Source organism: Chiloscyllium plagiosum, unplaced genomic scaffold, assembly GCF_037043375.1.
Source record: "Chiloscyllium plagiosum isolate Xiang-an unplaced genomic scaffold, Cpla_swu_hap1 HiC_scaffold_1, whole genome shotgun sequence".
Lineage (NCBI taxonomy): Eukaryota > Metazoa > Chordata > Chondrichthyes > Orectolobiformes > Hemiscylliidae > Chiloscyllium > Chiloscyllium plagiosum.
The window spans coordinates 69,529,840-69,549,434 of NW_028270139.1; the positions used below are offsets into that span (position 1 = coordinate 69,529,840).

At 40.6% G+C, this 19,595-nt stretch overlaps 1 protein-coding gene across 1 annotated transcript in view; it reads right to left on the reverse strand.

The window, feature by feature from the left end:
- The window catches only part of LOC122550725 (BTB/POZ domain-containing protein KCTD8-like), a 293,106-nt gene that overhangs the window by 122,319 nt on the left and 151,192 nt on the right, over positions 1 to 19,595 (reverse strand). The window lies entirely within an intron of this gene.

Below are 19,595 nucleotides of genomic sequence, written 5' to 3' on the forward strand. Positions count from 1 at the left end.
GGCAGGCTGTCCTAGAGGTGGTCGAAAGGTGTGTCAGGGCAGACCGAGAACTGGAAGGGGCATGGGGTGGACCGAGAGCCGGAAGGTGTGTAGGGACGGGCTGCCTTAGAGTGGCTGGAAGGTGGGAGGGATGGGGACTTGCTGGGTCTTTATTGTCTGCACTTTTTTATGTAACTGGATTCTCTCATGTACAAATGTCATTGTTGATGTCTTTACAGGGTCCTCTCCCTTGTAAAATTGCTGTTGTATACAGCTGTAAATGTTAACTTTTTCTTGTAAACTGTTTTGTAACTTTTTTTTTATTTAAAAACAGGGAAAAAAAAGGAAGAGTCTTGCTTTGCATGCTATACAGGTAGATCGTACCATTCAAAGCACATCAGGTTTAGCAGACAGACAGCAGAATGGATGGAAGGCTGGTTTGCACGATGGACTAGGCCGTGTTTTTGGCTCTGAGCTTTCTTGTCTTGGGAAGAGCAGTTGTCAACCCCATTTTGATCCATCCAGATAGGATGCTTCCTATTGTGCACCTATAAAAATTGCTAAGAGTCCTTGTGGACACACTGAATTTCCTTAGCCCCCTAAGGAAGTAGAGACATTGTTATGCTTTTTTGAACATCGTGTTGATGTGGGTAGACCAACAGATTGTTGTTGATCACCACTCCCAGGAACTTGACACTCTTGACCTCTGCACCATTTATGTCGACAGGGGCACGTCCTCCATTCCACTTCCTGAAGTCAATGACCAGATCCTTTGTTTTGCGAACATTGATGGAGAGATTATTGTCTTTACATCCTGCTAAGCAATGAATCACTTTCCTGAATTCTGTCTCATTGTTGTTTGAGATCTAATCTACAATCGTGGTGGCATCAGCAACCGAGTAAATGGATTTGGGACAGAATTTGGCCACAATTGAGACCATATAAGGAATATCGTAAAGAGCTGAGTACACAGCCTTCTGGGCACCAGTGCTGGGGATTATGGTGAAGGAGGTGTAGTAACCTATTCTTACTGATGTATAGGTCAGCAGTTTAGGATCTAGTTAGAGTGGATAGCCGAGACCTAGGTCTTAGCATTTAGAAATGAATTTGTTTGCAATTATGGTGTTGAAGGAGGAACTGTAGTCAATGGGTAGGAGGCTGACATAGGTATCCTTGTTATCTAGATGTTCGAGATGAGTACAGGGCCAGGGAGATGGAGTCTGCTCTGGACCTGTTGTGCCAGTGGGCAAATTGCTAAGGTTCAAGACAATCTGGGAGACTGGTGCTGATGTGAGCTATGACTAACCTCTCTCCGAATTTCATAATTATGGAGGTCAGAGTGACTGGGTAGTAGACATTAACACATGCAGCATGATTCTATTTGGCACCAGCCTGATGGTGGTCTTCCTGAAGTAGGTAGGGACTTCAGATCAGAGTAAGGAGAGGTTGAAGATGTCTGTGAATACTTCCGTCCACTAGTCAGTGCAGGATCGCAGCACCTGGCCAGGACTCCAGCTGGGCCAGTCACTTTCCATGGGTTTAGGGGAATGGGAGGAAGTACCCTGCTCACTGAAATTGTATCACATCACTGAATGCTAGGTCTTCAGTCCAGGAAACCTGACTTGCCACAGTTACATATAAAACTGGTTCACTCCAATAAGTCTAACATTTTTAACATATTTATAACGACCACCTACAACTTTGAAGCAACATGGTTGCTCACCTCATGGCCAAGTGAAAGCCAAATGCCAGTGGGTTCCATTTCTTTTGCCCAGTTGACCAATCCATCCCAGCCAATCCCACTCATTAATCAGTGTTAACAGTTCCTCCAGAATGACTGCTTATTCATTCTCGAACGAGCTGCATAAAGAGTACTGACATAGCCTGATAATGTTTCAGTGGCCACTGCGCCAGTGAAGCTTTGTTCCTCATTGCCATTGTGGCTGCATCCTGGGTCCAATGAGGTGGTGGTCTGCTTGAGTGGCATGATAGGTCTAGCCCAGGATTCTAACAGCACTGTCAGCTTTCTACAGCAGTGGAGAATAGGGATCCTGTCTCTTCCCATAGCTGGGCTTTACCTGAATTTAAGGTATGATTTCTATTAATATGTACACTAAAGCATGGTGACTTAAACACTTGTAAAAATGCAAGTGACAAATTACTATTCTAATCTATTATGAAAGGCAGAAAAGGGTCTCACTAATTGAATTTTGACATGCATTAGTCTGACAGACTGTGTTTATATGAGAACTTTCACTAAATGCTGAGTACAGTTCTGTGGAACAGATTATTAGCAAAAATGACAAAGTGACAAGGGTGAATGATTGTCGAAGGTGACAGGGTTGGCATATAAACATGTTCTGGTGCAAAAAGACAGACAGACTTTTACTTATCCAAATGCTTACATAACCACCAGACTTCTTAAAAGCACTTCACAGCCAATTAATGACTTTTTGAAGTGTAGTCACTATTGTGGTGCAGTAAACACATTAGGCAACCTGCACATCAACTCCTGCAAATAGCAATGCAATAATGACCAATGATTTTTTTTTTTGTAACACTGTAGAACTCCAACGGTACAATATCCATCAGGATTGCATTGATGTGACCATCTTTTGATTTTTATGCACAAACTCTGGAATGGGACTGGACTCCAGAATCCTGTGACTCAAGAGTGCTAAGAACAGAGACATAGCTGATACATAGCATGTGGGAATTAGTGTTCCCCAGAGATCCCCAGGAGTTTTGAAATTATTCACTTAGATTCCAAAAAAAAACACAAAATAGAATATTTCCTTAGAAGTGAGACTCAATTGTACAAAATTAATGAAATGGGGCTATTGGGATGCTGGTTTTTTAACTGAAGGAGATTGTAATTCACAAGTGAGAAAGAGACAGTGGCTCAGTGGTTAGCACAGCTGCCTCAGCACCAGGGACCCAGTTTCAATTCCACCCTGGTCAACTGCCTGTGTGGAGTTTGCACAGTCTCCTCTGGTGCTCTGGTTTCCTCCCACAGACCGAAGATGCGCAGGTTAGGTGAATTGGCCATGCTAAACTGCCTATAGTGTTCTGGGATGTGTAGGTTAGGACAATTAGTCAGAGGAAAATGTAAAGGAATAGGTCTGGATGGGATAGTCTTCAGAGGGTCGGTGTGGACTTGTTGGGCTAAATGGCCTGTTTCAACATATGCAGGAAGGGCTGGACAACATCCAGGTTTGGGCTGATGTAGTAAGTAACATTTGTACCATCTAAGTGTCTGACAATGAGTCTCTGATTCTACGGTTCTTGCAGTTGTGGGGAGATGTGATCAGATTGAATGCTGCATTCGGTTTTAAGCACTTGACTCCATGAAAGATAGACTGGCATTGAAGGGTGTGCAGCACAACTTCACAACAGCAAACAAGGCTTAAAAAGGTTTTAATTATAGAACAAAAGCCAAAAGAACTGCAGATCCTGGAAACCAGAAACAAAGACAAATTGCTGGAAAAGCTCAGCAGGTCTGGCAGCATCTGTGGAGAGAAATCAGAGTTAATGTTTTGGCTCAAGTGATCTTTCTCAAAACAACGGTAAAGTTTGACAAGCTGTGCGGTCTACTCCTGCTGCTGTTCCTTATGTTCTAATGTAGCTTATGTTTCTAGGATGCCTTCCACAAGTTAGAATTCTGCTCAGTCCAAATATGGTCCCCTCCCTTAGAGTATAAGGATGGTGTGGAAATTCCCAAGATGCCCTGGAGTGATTGCCAAACTATGTCATAAGGGGCAACCACAAAGACATCCTCTGTCCCCACTCAAGCACAGGAAGTGAAAAATAAATGACCTTATTTTTGAGGGTCCAGGCTCCAGGCCCAGGAAGTAACCAGAGTCCTTGAATGTAAGTACTTATAATATTTTGTCCATGTTCATTTTCTGATAAAGATAGGAAAAAACAAAAAAAGTTAGCGACAGTAGGAATGTATTAGGGTATATGGAGAAAAGCACTGGTGTGGACTTGTTGAGCCAAATGATTTGTTTCTGAAAATTAATATTCTTTCATGGAGGGTGGTATGTGTATGGAATGAGCTGCCAGAGGAAGTGGCAGAGGCTAGTACAATTGCAACATTTAAAAGGCATCTGGATGGGTATATGAATAGGTAGGATTTGGAGGGATATGGGCCAGGTGCTGACAGGTAGGACTAGATTGGGTTGGGATAGCTAGTTGGCATGAGATGGGTTGGACCTAAGGGTCTGTTTCCACGCTGTACACCTCTGACTATTACACCAGGATTGTGGAGGATATGAATCCACATTGTCACCCCAATCTTAGTTTGCCAAGAACTGTAATGTTATGCATATAGGTTGAGGTGGTTTGTATTGAAATCATCATGTCCAAATGAAGTTGGAGAAAATAATTGTGTGAGATTGAGGCACAAGGTAGATCTTGTGACATGATACCCTCAGGAGAATGCAATAAGAGGAAATATTTGGAACATGGGCAGGAGATGCTTTTCAGGTCATTTGTGCAAATTCATAAATCTCTCATTTGTTGAACAAAGTTGGGAACTTTAGCTGTGTATAATATTTAATCAGCATTGTATCCAATCTGAAAGTGTTTAATGATTTTTTTTAAAAAAGCTAGTTCAGGGAATGTAGGCATCAGTGGCTCGTTCAGTGTGTATTGTCCAGCCCTAATTGCCTTTGAGAAGGTGGTGGTGAGCTGCCTCATTGAAATGTTATGTTCCATGTGGTGTAGTTAAGGGGGAGCTCCAGGATTTGGGCAGAGTGACAGCACAAATTGCTTAATGCTGACAGTGGGTGCTTGAGAAAGAAATCAACTGAAATTCCAAATACTGTATTAACAGGTCTCACCTTGATGAGGACAAAGAGATACAAAGGAAAATCCCTCCAGGGAGCATTAGTTGTGTGGAACAGAGTCTCAACATAAACAGACAATGCTGTGATATCAATCACTTCAAAAATAGAAGTGAAGGTTATCTGGAGAAATTTAAGAGATGATCACATCCTTCATGCAATATGAAGTTTCTTCTACTTTTGGAAGCATAGAAATTGAGGAAAGCAATTGGCAAAGAATCCCAAGTATTTCAAAGAAAAACAAAGCCTTACATATGTATTGTTTTTCCCAATAACTGGGACACCTAAAAGCACCTTACAGATAATATACCCTTGAAGCGTCACTGTAGTACTATGAAGATTCCATCTTAACCTTTCCCTCACCTGAAGCATGGTGACCCTCAGGTTAAATCACTGCCAGTCGTCTCTCTGTAATGAGAGCGCAGCCCCATGGTACACTGGGACTTGGCAGTTACTTTACTTTTAAGTGATTGGTTTAATGTAGAATGCACCCCAGCCAATTTGTACGCAGTGAGCTCTTGAAAAATAAATGAACAGTTAAACAAAAAAGGTCACTGGATGCAACTATTCTGGTTTACTACAAAGTATTGTCACAATCTTTGATAGCCATCTGAGAAGGCAAGCAGTTTAGAATCTCATCTGAAGGACAACACTTCCTCAGTTCTGCTCCAGCCTTAAATTTTGTCATGCTCATGACTTAAAGGCGGCTACTTACTGAGTCACTGCTGATGTTGCACATATTTAATCACAATTTCACCAAACTCATGTTTAATAATGATGGCATTCAGAAAAAACCCAAAAAATTTATATCAATGGCACATGCCCTTCTGCAGCTGAATCTGTCTTTTCCCTTTCAGGTGCTGACCAACTGAGTGCTGAAAGAACACAATCTGCACTATGGTGTGATTATGGTAGTCAATAATTATGTTTAAACTGGAATTTCTTTCCATTCAGGCTGACCCTCTGTCTCCACGCCATGAGCAAGGAAGAAAAAGCCAGAATCTATCTGGAGCACCTGGTCAAAATAGGGCATGCAGCAGAGGTAAAAATTGAAAACTGTAGTCAAAATTGATTACCTATGAAGTATCTCAAATCAAATCAAAAAATTAGTCATGGTTTTATTGTTCCCAGGACAAAAACATCTCCTGCTGTGGGATTTTTATTTGCCATTTTTTTCCTCTTACATGTGAAAGATCTATTGGAAATTTGATTTTAATGTTAACTTTACACAAATGGGTTGGCTGTAATATAGAATTACCATCTTAATGTGTTGGCTAATGATTCAGAAATTAATATCAGCCAGACTTTAAATTGGCTGGGATAAGCAGCTAAAATATCAGCAATGGACTGATGTGAGCACTCTTATGGCCCCATAATTCTAGATTTCCACACTAGGGAAATATCCACTCAGCTCTCCCTTGTCAATGCCTAAATCTGATATGCTTCAGTAGGATCGCATCACATTCTTCTATACCCAATGTGTATAGGCCCAACCTTTCCCCATTCATCTCAGGAATTAATCACATGAACCTTCTCTGAATGGCTCCAATGCAAAATTCTCTCTCCTTAAGGAGAGCAAATTTAGATGCTGTATTCTAGATATGGTCTCAGCAATGTTGGAAACTTTTGTAGTGAGTCTTCCTCACTATCTTCCCTGTGCAATAAAAGGTCAATGTTCCATTTGCCTTCCTAATTTCTTACTGTACCTGCATGCTGACTTTGATTCATATATGTGGACACACAATGGACAACCTCAGACTTTGCCACAGTTTATTTCATTGGCTAACTTTTGCCTGCACATTTGACTTATGTATATCCCTTTTCAGATTTTCGAAGTCCTTCTGACAACTTGTTGCTGACCATATAAAGATGGGTAAGAAAACCTGGCTATAATACATCTGGACCCTTCAAGCAAGTCAACAATATGGATTAAACATAGTTGAGGCACCACTACTGATCCTGGTGACATTTCACTGGTTACCATTTGCCAGTTGGAAATAACCCACTTATCCCAACTTTGGTTTCTGTTAATTAGTCAATCTTCTATCCATCCAAATACATGGTCAAAACCATAATCTCTAGGAATTTAACCTCCAGTGTTAATAACTCATGTTACAACCCTGCTTTGAAGAAGCTAACATTTATATTGCCCTTATTTCTATAACGTTTTTGTGGAAAACTGATCGAAAAGACCTGTAAGTAGCACTTTGTGAAGATTCATAACTGAGTATTATGCAATGACACAGCAATAATTGGGAATATAGTTGAGAGAAACCTCTTGGGGTGAGTGATTAGATGATAGAATTCTTCATTAAGATGGAAAATGAGGTAACTGATTCTGAAACTAGTGTCCTGAATCTTAATAAGGAAAACTACCATGGTTTGAGACATGAGTTGCCTATGATAGACTGGGAAATGTTACTGAAAGGAATGACAGTGGATAGGCAATGGCAAACCTTCAAACATCCGGTTGGAGGGGACTACAAAAAATCAGTTCATTCCTGTCCAGTGCAAGAATGCAGAAATAACACTGGCCAAACCATGCCTTATGAAGGAAGTTGAGATATTATTAGTTTGAAAAAAAGCCATACAAAATGACAAGAAAATCAAAACACATTAGGAACAGTTTAGAAGTCTGGAAAAGACCAAAGCATTGATTAAGAAAGGGAAATTACTGAAGGAGAATGAACTTATGGGGAACATAAGAACTGACTGAAAAAATTGCTATGGGAATGTAAAAACAAAAGTCAATGAAAACCAATTTACAGTCAGAAAAGGAAGCATTTATAATGCAATGAAGGCTCAAATCCCCAAAGCTTGTTAATCTCAGGCCATAGTGCTGAAGGAAGTGGCCCTAGAAATAGCAGATGTATTGGTGGCTGTCTTAAAAGATTCTTTGGACTCTGGAACAATTCCTATAGATTAGAGGGTAGCTAATAACCCCACTATTTAAAAAGAGATACAGAGAAAGCAGGGCATTATAGACAGAATGGTAGTGGGGAAGATGCTCAAGCCCATTAATAAGGATTTTATAGCTTCACAAATTGACTGGAATTCTTTTAAGGATATATTTGTGACTGTTGACTAGGGAGCCAGTGGGTGTGGTTTATTTGAACTTTAAGACTTTTGATAAAGTCCCACATAAGAGATTAGTATATAAAATTAAAGCACATAGGATTGGGGGTAGTATATGGAGTTGGATAGAAAATTGGTTAACAGATGGGAAACAAAAATAGGAATTAAAGTATTTTTCTGAAGGGCACAGAATTAATTAACAGGGTACTGCAAGGATCAGTACTAGGACTCCAACTATTCACAACATATTTAGATTTAAAATGATTTAGATGAGGGAACTAAATGTAATATCTCAATTTGTAGATAACACAAAGCTGGGTGGAAAGGTGCGAGAAGGATGCAGGGATCTTGCGGTGTGATTTGAACAGGCTGAGTGAATTGGCGAATGTCTGGCAGATGCAGTATAATTGGATAAACGTGAGGTTCACTAGCAAAGATAGGAAGGCAAATTATTATTTGAATGGGCGTAGATTGAGAGGTGGGAGATGTTTAACGAGACCTGGGTTGCCTTGTGCACTAAGTACTAAAGTAAGCATACAGGTTCAACGGGCAGTAAAGTAGGTAGTGTACAGGAACAAGGATATCTTCCTGCAATTGTAAAGGATGTTGGTGAGGCCACCCCGAGAATAGTGCTTGCATTTTTGGCCTCCACATCAGAGGAATAATATTCTCACTATAGAGAGAATGCTGTGAAGGTTTACCAAACTGATTCCTGGGATGGCAAGACTGATGTATGAGCAGAGATGGAGTCAGTTCGGATTGTATTCACTGGAGTTTAGTTGAGAAGATGGAGGGGGATCTCGGAAAGCTACACAATTTGAACAGGATGAGGCAGGTTAAATGTAGGAAGGCTGTTCCCAATGATGGAAGAAATGCAGAAAGCCATAATTTAAAAAGGATAGGAGGTGAAACATTTAGGACAGAGATAAGGAAGTTTCTTCACCTAAAGGAGTGACACCTTAAATTCATAATCAGAGAAAGTGGTTATGAGTTTACAAGGAAGTAGATACAGCTCTTGGGGCTAATGGAATCGAGGGATATGTGGGATTAGAGTACTGAGCTCTATGATTACCCAGGATCATATTGATAGGGCATGAAATCAGGATTAGACCATTCAAAACCCTAGGACCTACTGTTATAAAGTAGATAGAGCCCTCTACTTTGATGGGTGGTTTAAAATATTTGTCTCCTTTGTCACTGCTAATGAAGGATTAATTGAAACTGGCATATTAGAACTGCCCAAATGACATTTTTTTTTCTCGTTTTGGTCATTCGTGTCAAACATTACATAGCTGAATAGGCTGTGAAAATAAGGAAACTTACCAAATGGCTTTTGGGAACTTTAAAATTATAAGTGGCTTTTCACAGATTTCTAACACATTTTGATGATTGCAGGATGCAGAACTTACACAAAATAATTTTCTAGCTGATCAACATTTTATTTCAGTAGAGCTTCCTACATCTGCATCTCCTGAACCTTGCTCTAAATATAAGCGTGGTATTTGTCTCATCTTACATATTTCATAAATCTTTCATGTTTTTAAAATCTAATGAAGTGAAATACACTGTGGAGTCACCTTCCATACATTCCATGGCTCTTTACATTTTTAAATTCCCCTCCTAAAATTGCAGTTTTCTAGGTGCCATGCTCCACCCTCCCCCAGTGTCACTTTCTCAAAGGGACAGCCATCATAAAATCTGTCCCTGCCTGATCACCATACTTTCCAGAAACGTGTGTGGGATGAGGGAATCTGACATGAAAGATTGAGAGCAGACAACAAAGAAGCTGAATTACCTTAGGTGCCTATTATATATATGGCCTAACTTCAGTTTTACCGAAGTCAATGGAATTGAATGACAAGCAGAAGAGTATATTAGATGACCAAAGCAGGAGATAATCGAAAGCACACAACACCAGGTTATAGCCCAACCGGTTTATTCAAAATCACAAGCTGTTGGAGTACTGCTCCTTCATCAGGTGAAGGAGCAACGCTCTGAATGCTTCTGATTTCAATTAAACCTGTTGAGCTATAACTTGGTGTCGTGTGACTTCTGATTTTGTCCATCTTAGTCCAACCTTGGCACCTCCTCAAAGCAGGAAAGGACATATAATGAATGGCTAATGTACTTCTGCCTGATTTACAGGCTTGTCCCTGTCTGACCATTCCAATAAATTTAAGAAAGGGATCAACAATTGAATTGAATCCTTATTAAACTCCCTCTCATTAATTCAATGGTTTTGTAACCAAATGCAGGACATTTTCCGCCACCTTATCTGTAATCAACTAATTAAGCATGAACCTGAACCATCGAACCCTGTGGGGTTCACTTACCAGTTAAGATACTGAAGAAGCCTCCAACTCAAGCAACCCTACAAATGGCACTCCACACACCCTCCACCACCTCTCCCACCACAGCCTAGATAGAAATTGCAACCAGATGAAAGTGAGAATCAGAACTGCTTCACTTGATCTGTAGTTCTGTTCAACTGACCGAATATGACAGGTCAGTTTTAAAAAGAATGTTTGAACAAGGAAGTCAACAAGTTGTAGAATCATAGTCCACAGCATGGAAACCGATCTTTCGGTCCAACCCATCCACGCCGACCAGATATCTGTGGTGCTTGAAAAGCACTCAGTCAGTCAGGCAGCATCCAAGGAGCAGAAGAGTCGACTTTGAGCATAAGCTCTTTGTCAGGACAATGGATGGGCCCAAGGAGGATGAGAGGTGTGTGTCCCCCAGACATGTTCTCTTGGAAATTCTGTGAGTTGCGTTCTGTCTCCCCAGTGTAGAGGAGACCACATCGAGAGCAACAGACAGTAGATTACGTGTGTGGAGGTGCAGGAAAATCTGTCAGTTGTGGAAGGATCCTTTGGGGCCTTGGACAGAAGTGAGGAAAAGGTGTGGGCACAGGTTTTACAACTCTTGCAGTGGCAAGGAAAGGTGTCGGGAATGGAGGGAGGTTTGGTGGAGCTAACAAGGGAATCATGGAGGGAACGGTCTCTGTGCAATGCAGATAGGGGTGGGGAGGGAAATATATCTCTGGTGGTGTCAGGCAGCATCTGAGGAGCAGGAGAGTCGACATTGAGCATACACTCTTTATCAGGAATTTGAGGGGGGTAGGTAGCTGAGAGTGCGATAGGCAGATGAAGGTGGGGGTGATGGTGATAGGTTGGAGCGGAAGGTGGTATGAATAGATGGGAAGGAAGATGGGCAGATAGGTCAGTTCAAGAGAGTGGTGCTGAATTGGAGGGTTGGTTTGGGATAACGTCAGGGGAAGGGGTTATGTTTGAAACGTTGACTCTCCTGCTCCTTGGATGCTGACTGATTGGCTGCGCTTTTCCAGCACCACATCTTTTGACTCTGATCTCCAGCGTCTGCAGTCCTCACTTTCTCCTATATGAATAAGCAACAAGAGCAGGTCCTTTGAGCTGGCACAAATATTTAATAAGGTTGTGGCTCATTGGATCCAATTTTAACGTCAACTCTAAAATTCTAAATCCCCCGGTAATTGTTCATCCCCTTGGTTAAACCCTGTGGGAGATTTTTTTTTCCTTACATCTGTCTTAAATGGGTGGCCCTTCATTTTTAAATGAGTTCTAGACTTCTAGTTCTAAATTCTCACACAAGAGGAAACATCCTTTCCATATCTACCCAGTCAAGTTTCCTCAGGATCTTATACGTTTCAATTAACTCACCTCAATCTCCTTAACTGGAGGGTACAGTATTACTTAGTCTAGTCTTTCCTCTTAAGGCAATCTATTCATTCCAGTACAGTAAACCTTCTCTGAACTGTTTCCGACAACCCGATGAGAAACTTTGTACAACAAGCCTATAGCTCAGCTTTCCAGTCAAAGTCATCAGTAATTTCATTACTCAGTTTCTACTTTTTACTATATCTCAGAATTACATTTTAATGTAAAGCAAAATCCAGTCAATTAAAAACCTGAAGAGCGAGCAGAGATACATTTAAGGTTACTATACCAAACTATCAACATATTGAAATGAAGGAAATATTCTAATTGCTGATAAAATATTATTAATGTGATGAATATTACAAGTGCATTAAACTTCTTTAATGCAGCTTCAGAGCAAAACAACAAATTATTCAGCTGACAGTTTAAGGGAAATCAGCTGACTGCTTCAGGAATTAAGAAATGAAGAAAGAAAAACAGACATCTTAGGAAAATAAAAATCTAAATTAATACTTTAAAAGAACTCTTGAATAAAATGAATTGACAATAAGCCACATGTTCGCTTAAACCAGTTTTTGTCTGAGACTTTATATCCTCATTGTTATATGAGCCATTAATTCTTGTTAAACATTGCAGTGCCAATCACTGGTGGCCTGTCTTTGGGGTAGACTGCTGAAAGTAATCCTACCTTCAATGGAGGAGTTTAAGCAAGGATGTAGGTTTGCTCGCTGAAAATGAAGGTTTGTTTAAGCATCTATGAAATTAGCATGACAGTGTATAAACCACTGCCTAACTGATGCCCCAATGAGTATAAAGACCTACATTACTCAGCTCATACACTACCATCTCACTGAGCTTTCATCACAACTAGGAGAAACTACACATCAGATAGCTGTTCACTAAAGATTTGACAGGGTACAGTTAAAACCATAAAAGGTGACCTTGGGGTGAACACCTCACAGGAATATCAGTCTCGCACATCATATTAAGCTTTACTGATTTTGCAACTCAAGCTCTTTGACACTGAACCATCTTTCAATCAGATCTCTCTAACTGCTAACTTCCTCCACATCTCATTGTGCTTACAAGTAAAGCACATAACAAATCACAGTTCTGGAAAAACTGACATCCTTATTTGGCTCCTTTAATGTTGGCCTGGTGCTTGTGTAGCCATGTGACTGTCTCCTAATGTTTCTCTCCTTCTGCAGGAAGAAAACATGGAGAATAAGGGCGTATGTACCCAGTCAGGGTGGGTATCCTGGCATAAGTCTTCTGACTCACCTTGAGGAGCAGACCACCAAGCTGACAGCTAGGCAAAGACAATGTGCCTATGCTGAAAGAGATTAGATTTCTACAGCCGTCAAATAAAAAAATCCAAACAGCTAATCCCAATTTTGCATCAAGCAACAAGCTCTCCATGAGTAAGGATAAACAGTTTGTGACATTACCAAAACCTTAGTGTTTTTCTCTAACTTCCTGATGCTACTCCCAAACCAAGGACAAAGCTAGCCAGAAGAACACAGTCCCATTTCAAACAGTTGCTCAAAAGTACACCTCTGGGATGAAATAGGCAGCACCCTACAGAAAACACCATTAAACTCTTTCTCACAACACTCCAGAGCTATTCACATGGGTTGGTACAAATCTAAAGAGTAGATCATGATCTGGTGAGCACAGAACTGACATGGATCTTTAGCTAGAGGAGAAAGAAATGACCAAAGTCACAGATTCTTGGATGACTGTCAAACTCTAGGCTCCTATAATGCAAGATATGTATTTTTTCATATCATTATTATTAGAATTTGATTTTAAAACTAGTGGCATGTGGCTTTTTGTCTGTGAGAGTGGTTTTAATGCTTAACTTGTTAGTATTTCTTTAGCCACAATTTTTTTAAACCATTGAGATAGAAAGTTCCTGGGTGATAAGGAGAATGTGTGCGCCTTGAGAGTTTCCTGACCAAACCGAGTACATTGAAGAGCATTAACTTACTTTGTTAGAAAAATCAGGAATTTGTTTTCTTTTACCTAAGAGGTAAGACATAACTTGGAAAGTTTTTGTTTTCAGATCACAGAAGCTGAAGTTAGTTGCATCAAATAGTTTCTCTTCAAGGAAGAAGTTAAATCAGAAAAGTTAAGGAACAGGTTATGACAGTGTGAGAACTTTAGAGCAGAAGCTCCAGAACAGAAGTGTTTAGGTAGAATGCTAAGAGTTTACTTAAATCGAAGTTAAGGCTCAATTGAAAGATATCAATTGAAAATGTGAGGAGGCTATCAAACTCTCAAGCTCAGAATTTGGAGCAAACAATTGAGTCAAAATCAGATATGATAGAAAATGGAACTCTCTCTTGTGTTTGAGTAGTGTAATATAATGATGTTGGGATTATGTTTTATCATAGAAACATAGAAAATAGGAGATGTAGGCCATTTGGCTTTCAAGTCTGCTCCATCATTCACAGGGGAATCATCTAACTCAATAGCCTGTTCCTACTTTTCCTCCTATCCTATGATCCCTTTAACTTCATGAGCTACATTCAACTCCATCTTGAAATTGGAAATCGCCTCACGATAGAGAGGTAGGAAAAGAAAGGACACCTAGGGGTGGGCAATCAGCCAGCAACACCCACATTCTAAGAGTTAATACAATATTGTTTTTAAATGAAACACCATCGTTAATGTGTCAATCTTCTGTACACCACTACAGATGAAATAAATACAGCAGCACTTTGTATTAAATGCCTTTGGTCTACATTAAACTGTTAAGCTTGGCAGTATGTGATTAGCATTGCTGTCTCACAGCACCAGGGACCCTGGTTCAATTCCAGCTTTGGGTGGCTGTGAAACTTGAAAGTATTCAAAAAGATTTACAAGGATGTTGTCAGGGTTGGAGGGTTTGAGCTATAGGGAGAGGCTGAATAGGCTGGGGCTGTGTTTCCTGGAGCGTCTGAGGCTGAGGGATGAACTAGTTTATAAAATCTGAGGGGCATAGGCAGGGTACATAGACATTTTTTGTAGCATGTGTGTGTGTGGGGTGGGGAGTCCAGATTTAGAGGGCATAGGTTTATAGCGAGGGGAAAGATTTAGAAGGAACTTGTGGGGCAACCTTTTCACGTAAAAGGTGCTGTGTACGGAATGAGCTGTCATAGGAAGTGGTAGTTGATGGTACAATTGCAACTGGATGGGTATATGAATAGGAAAGGTTTAAGAGGGATATGGACTAAGTGCTGGCAAATGGAACGAGATTAGGTTAGGGGATCAGTTCGGCATGGACAAGTTGGACCGAAGGGTCTATTTCTGTGCTGTACATCTCTATGACTATGACTGTGTGGAGTTTGCGCACACATTATGCCCATGGATTTTCACTGAGTGCTCAGATTTCCTTCCACGGTCAAAAGATGTGAAGTTAAGCGGATTAGCCTGCTGTATTGTCCAGAGATGTGCAGGTTAGGTAGATTCGCCATGGCAAGTACAGGTTAGAGGGATAGGGTAGGATCTGGGTGGAATGCTCTAGAGAGTTAGTGCAGACTCTTTCTGGGCTGTAGGGAGTCTATGATTCCAATTGTCTATATTTTCCTTGCAAGATTGCTTTGAAGGAGTGGTGATTACCAGAGACATGTACACCGTCTGCAGCAGTGCAAGGAGTGGCTCAAAGTCACATTCACTGCTGTTTGCCAGGAAGAACACAACATCTGGAACGTAGGATGATAAACAACATTGATACATGGATTTCAGTCAGTCAGAATTGATCAGCCTGTCTACCCCTCAGTGAAGGTTTGAGTCAGGTGAGCATAGCTCTCAATACTGATACTCTGGGCAGGAAACTGAAGATTTTTGCTACAAAATGAGCAAATTCAATTACAATTAAAAGTATCTTAATGTTTATCATTTGTCAAACAAGGAATCCCTTCATGATGGGAGTGCACCTGTGCCATAATTGGCTAAAATGTCTGAGTGTTTTTCCACAAGTATTCCTACAAAGTAATTTTCCTCCTAACCTCACCATTATCACTCATTATTGACCTCACCTCAGTACCGCCCTGGCTTCTTCAGCATTCTCAATATTAGTGTTCACTCCCTCAGACCATCCTTGCTCTTCATCTGAAGAGTCAGATGGCTACTCTCCCTTCCCAAGTTCTGAGAGCTTATCCCTAGTGAGCTAAGTTGTGCAAAGTGCAGAAAACAAAAATCACTGGAGACCATGTTTGGGAGGTATTAAGGGCTCCTCCTGAGCAGGCCAAGCAACAAAAAGTGATTCTTCAGAAACCCAATCTGTTCAATGATGGCCTTGGTTGGATGAATGGACTGCACCACAGTCAGTTTCACATTGGGCTCACTCGCCATGCTGTCTTAGGTACCCCTTGTCACCCATAAGTTAGTCCTGGAGGTGAGAAGGGAGAAAACATTTACTGGGAGTTGGGCAGTGTGCAAAACATGACATCTCCCTGGATAGTGGAAACAAACTGTTGCCTGTGGTTACAAATTAATTGGACATTAAGGGAATGAACGGACAAAGATATCCAAAATTATATGCTTTGAAGTTAGGATTCTTCCTAATTGGTGTGATGGTTATGGATTATCTGTTGGAAGAATGAATCGGAAAGGTAGAAGAAGTGTCTTACAACAAACAACATGGAATATCCAACCACGCAGATATGGAGTCAGATTTTCTTATAAAAACTACAGGTTAATATCACTCACTTATTTAAGTAAATAGCACAGGAATTTGAAATGAGAGGCAGCCCATGCAATTATCTGATCATTATTGATTATCCTTGAAAAGGTGGTGGTGAACCACCAGCATGAAATGAAGGAATTGTGACTTAGATCCAAGCAAGAATGGTGAGGCTTAGAAGAGAGCATGGTGGTGATATTCCCATGGCTCTGCTGCTTTTGTTCATCAGGTAGCAGCAGTCATGGGTTTAAAAGGAGCTTTGGAGAATTGCTGCAGTGAATCAGTACTGATGCACTAGTAGTGTGGAGAGATTGAGGGGGAAATGGTGCTTAATATGGTAGATGTAGTGACAAACAAATGGACTACTTTATCCTGAAGGTGCAGATCATCTTGAGTTTGAGGCTGCAAATAATCCAGGCTAACAGCAAGTATTTCATTTTGCCCCTGTACCTTGTTCACAGCTTTTGGCAATTCATGTGCTGCAGGTGGGTCGCTTCATGCAGAATTCCTACCCTCAGATCACTCGAAGCCACAGTTTATAGGTGTCTGATCCAATTAGATTTACTTTGTTAATGCTCCCATCATTAATTAATGACAATGTCATGTTGATGGTGGAAGTTATCACAATGGTAGTGCCATTGAATGTCAAGGGGAGATTATGGAACCTCTGTTGTTGAGAATAGTCCATTGTTTGGCAATAGATTTGCTGCATGCAGGCGTGGACTCCCTTTGTAATGAGGCTTTTATTTATTCATTCATTGAATGAAGGCAACACTGGCTAGACCAGCATTTTTTTACCCATCCCTGATTGCCCAGAGGTTAAAGATAGCCTCAAAGCGGAGTCATTTGTAGACCAGACTAGGTAAAGATAGTGGTTTCCTTCTCTGAAAGGACTTTAGTAAGCCAGATAGGTTTATGACAATTGACAATGGTCTCAGTCATCATTTAGATTTTAAATTCCAGATTTTTTTTTAAAATAAACAGATTTCAACTTTCACCATGTGCAGCTGTGGAATTCAAACACAAACCATTCCCTGGGTCTCAGGATGAACAGCTCAGCAATAGTGCTACTAGGCAATCACCTTGCAAATAGTTCCAAATATTGTGCAATTATCATTGAACATTCCTACTTCTGACTTTGTTGGAAAGACAGCAATTGATGAAGCAGCTGAAAATAGTTGAAGCTGCCCAGCCTTGGCTGCTGGCTTCAAATTCTGATCCCAGATGACCAGTTTCCCTTACTGTGCTGCTATCACACTTTGAACAACTTTGTGGGAAAAACATTTTAGTGCTGAAGAGTACAACACTAGTTTGAAGTAACAGCTGTACTATTAGGATGCCCTCCTGTAACAAGATCTATCATATAGAAAGAAATATTATAGGAATATCTAAAATAATTTAATACCATTTTTGAAAATATTTATAAACAGCTTAGAAACAGCAGGGTGTATGGCCTGGAGTAGATAGTCTCAGTAAAAGAACTAACACCTTCTGACAATTCTGAAGTAAATTGATATTAACACCAATTCAATGAACTTTCTGGATATTGTGTTTACTGTTAATGTTGAAGAAACTTCAAGCTTCTAACAGCAATTGCTATCAGTCTATCTTGACACCTTGCTTCATGAAACCAATCTTGCCTCATGTTTTGTTGGCCTCACTGTAGATTGGTCTTGGTTTCTTGTATCACAAGGAAATTTTATTGCCCACTCCTGGAATTTTCACCAGATCTCAGAGTACCCAATAGCACCTTCCCTCTGCAATTTCCCCCCCACCTGTGTAGAAGTGATGGGGAAAGCAGTGGGATGAGCAAGTAATCTGGTTGTTGGCACTGGGCAGATATCCACCTCTTTCCTACCATATAGGTAATTAGATTCTCAGTGGAATATCCATGGTGTACTTTCCTGAGTCTCTGTCAATGATCAATTACTGTCCATTTAAGGGGGCCTTAGCCAATCATTGACTAACAACACTCCCAACAGCCAAGAAAAGTAGCAGCCTTTCCAACTGCTGCAACAAGCTAACCTACTTTCTGGGATGGGTTTGTGACTGCAACTTGAGGGCGACTGGTGGCAAAGGATGACCACTGAAAGCCACTCCTTTGCCCTTCCCTATGAACTCCCAACTATCATCACCCTTTCCCTCCCCCCCCAAAAAAAAAACACATACCTTCCTGCTACTCCTGGTCTTCAAATACCAGCCAGCTATCCAAGACTCTGAACTAGCACTGCTCCTTAAAATGGTTGCCGATCTGATTGGTTGTAGCTTCAGGTGGGGTAGGACATGGCTGTCCCTGAAAGAGCTTGTCTGAGAAGGTGACCAATTTAGTGCCTGATTAGCATTTGATTTGTTAAGCCTTTTCATTGGTAAGGATGGGGGAAAACACCACAGTGTCTTCCCATTAAAAGGTGCCTGCCCCAACATTAACTAAAAAAAAGGAAAGGTCTTGGTCTCTGTTTCAGAATACGAAATATCTTTGAATCATTAACCTTGTATAGTGAATAAATAAGTCACTGAAGAGGACCATTCAATCCCAGCACCAAGCCTCAAATCACCAGGGTTATTACAGGTATAGTGTTTCTTGACAAGTTATTTTACAGATAGAAATAATTATTTTAGCTGGTAACTGTACCACTGGGGCCAAATTGGAGATGTAGAATGAATTTGAATTTTATTTCACTCTTAAAATTATCTTAACACTTAGATTTGAGAGTTTTGATATACTATCCATCAAAATTTCTTATGCTATGTTTTCATACATTGAGGCAATATGATCACCAAGCTCAAATTTAAATTTTGGGTTGTTTTACAAGCTACTAACACTGACCCTATTTAATATAGTTTAAGTTTTCTTCTTCAGTCTTATGTTTGCTCCCGTGAACCCCAGTTCCCTAATGTTGACACCTCCACATATATTTCTAGTGGTGCATTTATATATGGGACATGATTCTAATTCTAATTCTAATTCTATTATCCATTCATCCTACTCTAACTACCTCACTATCCCAATAAAATCTTTTCACCCTGTTACCTCTGAGCCCAAATTCCTAAAACCCATTTACCCTTCTACAGCAATTAAAATAAGGCCAGCCAGCTGGACCTCATAGAACATGAGTTCACTGATTGGAGTTGTTAATCTGGTCCACTCAGGGAATAGGCTGATATGAAAGGATGAAGGTTGGGGATGTTGAGTCCCAGATTGCCTGACTCAGAAAGAGGCAGGGCTATTAGCAAAGGCTATACATTTGTAAATTAAGAGTGATTGGTGATGGGATGCTGGCCTCTGATGAGTAATTTCACAACAATGCTTTGGGTCCTTTGTCTGAAGTC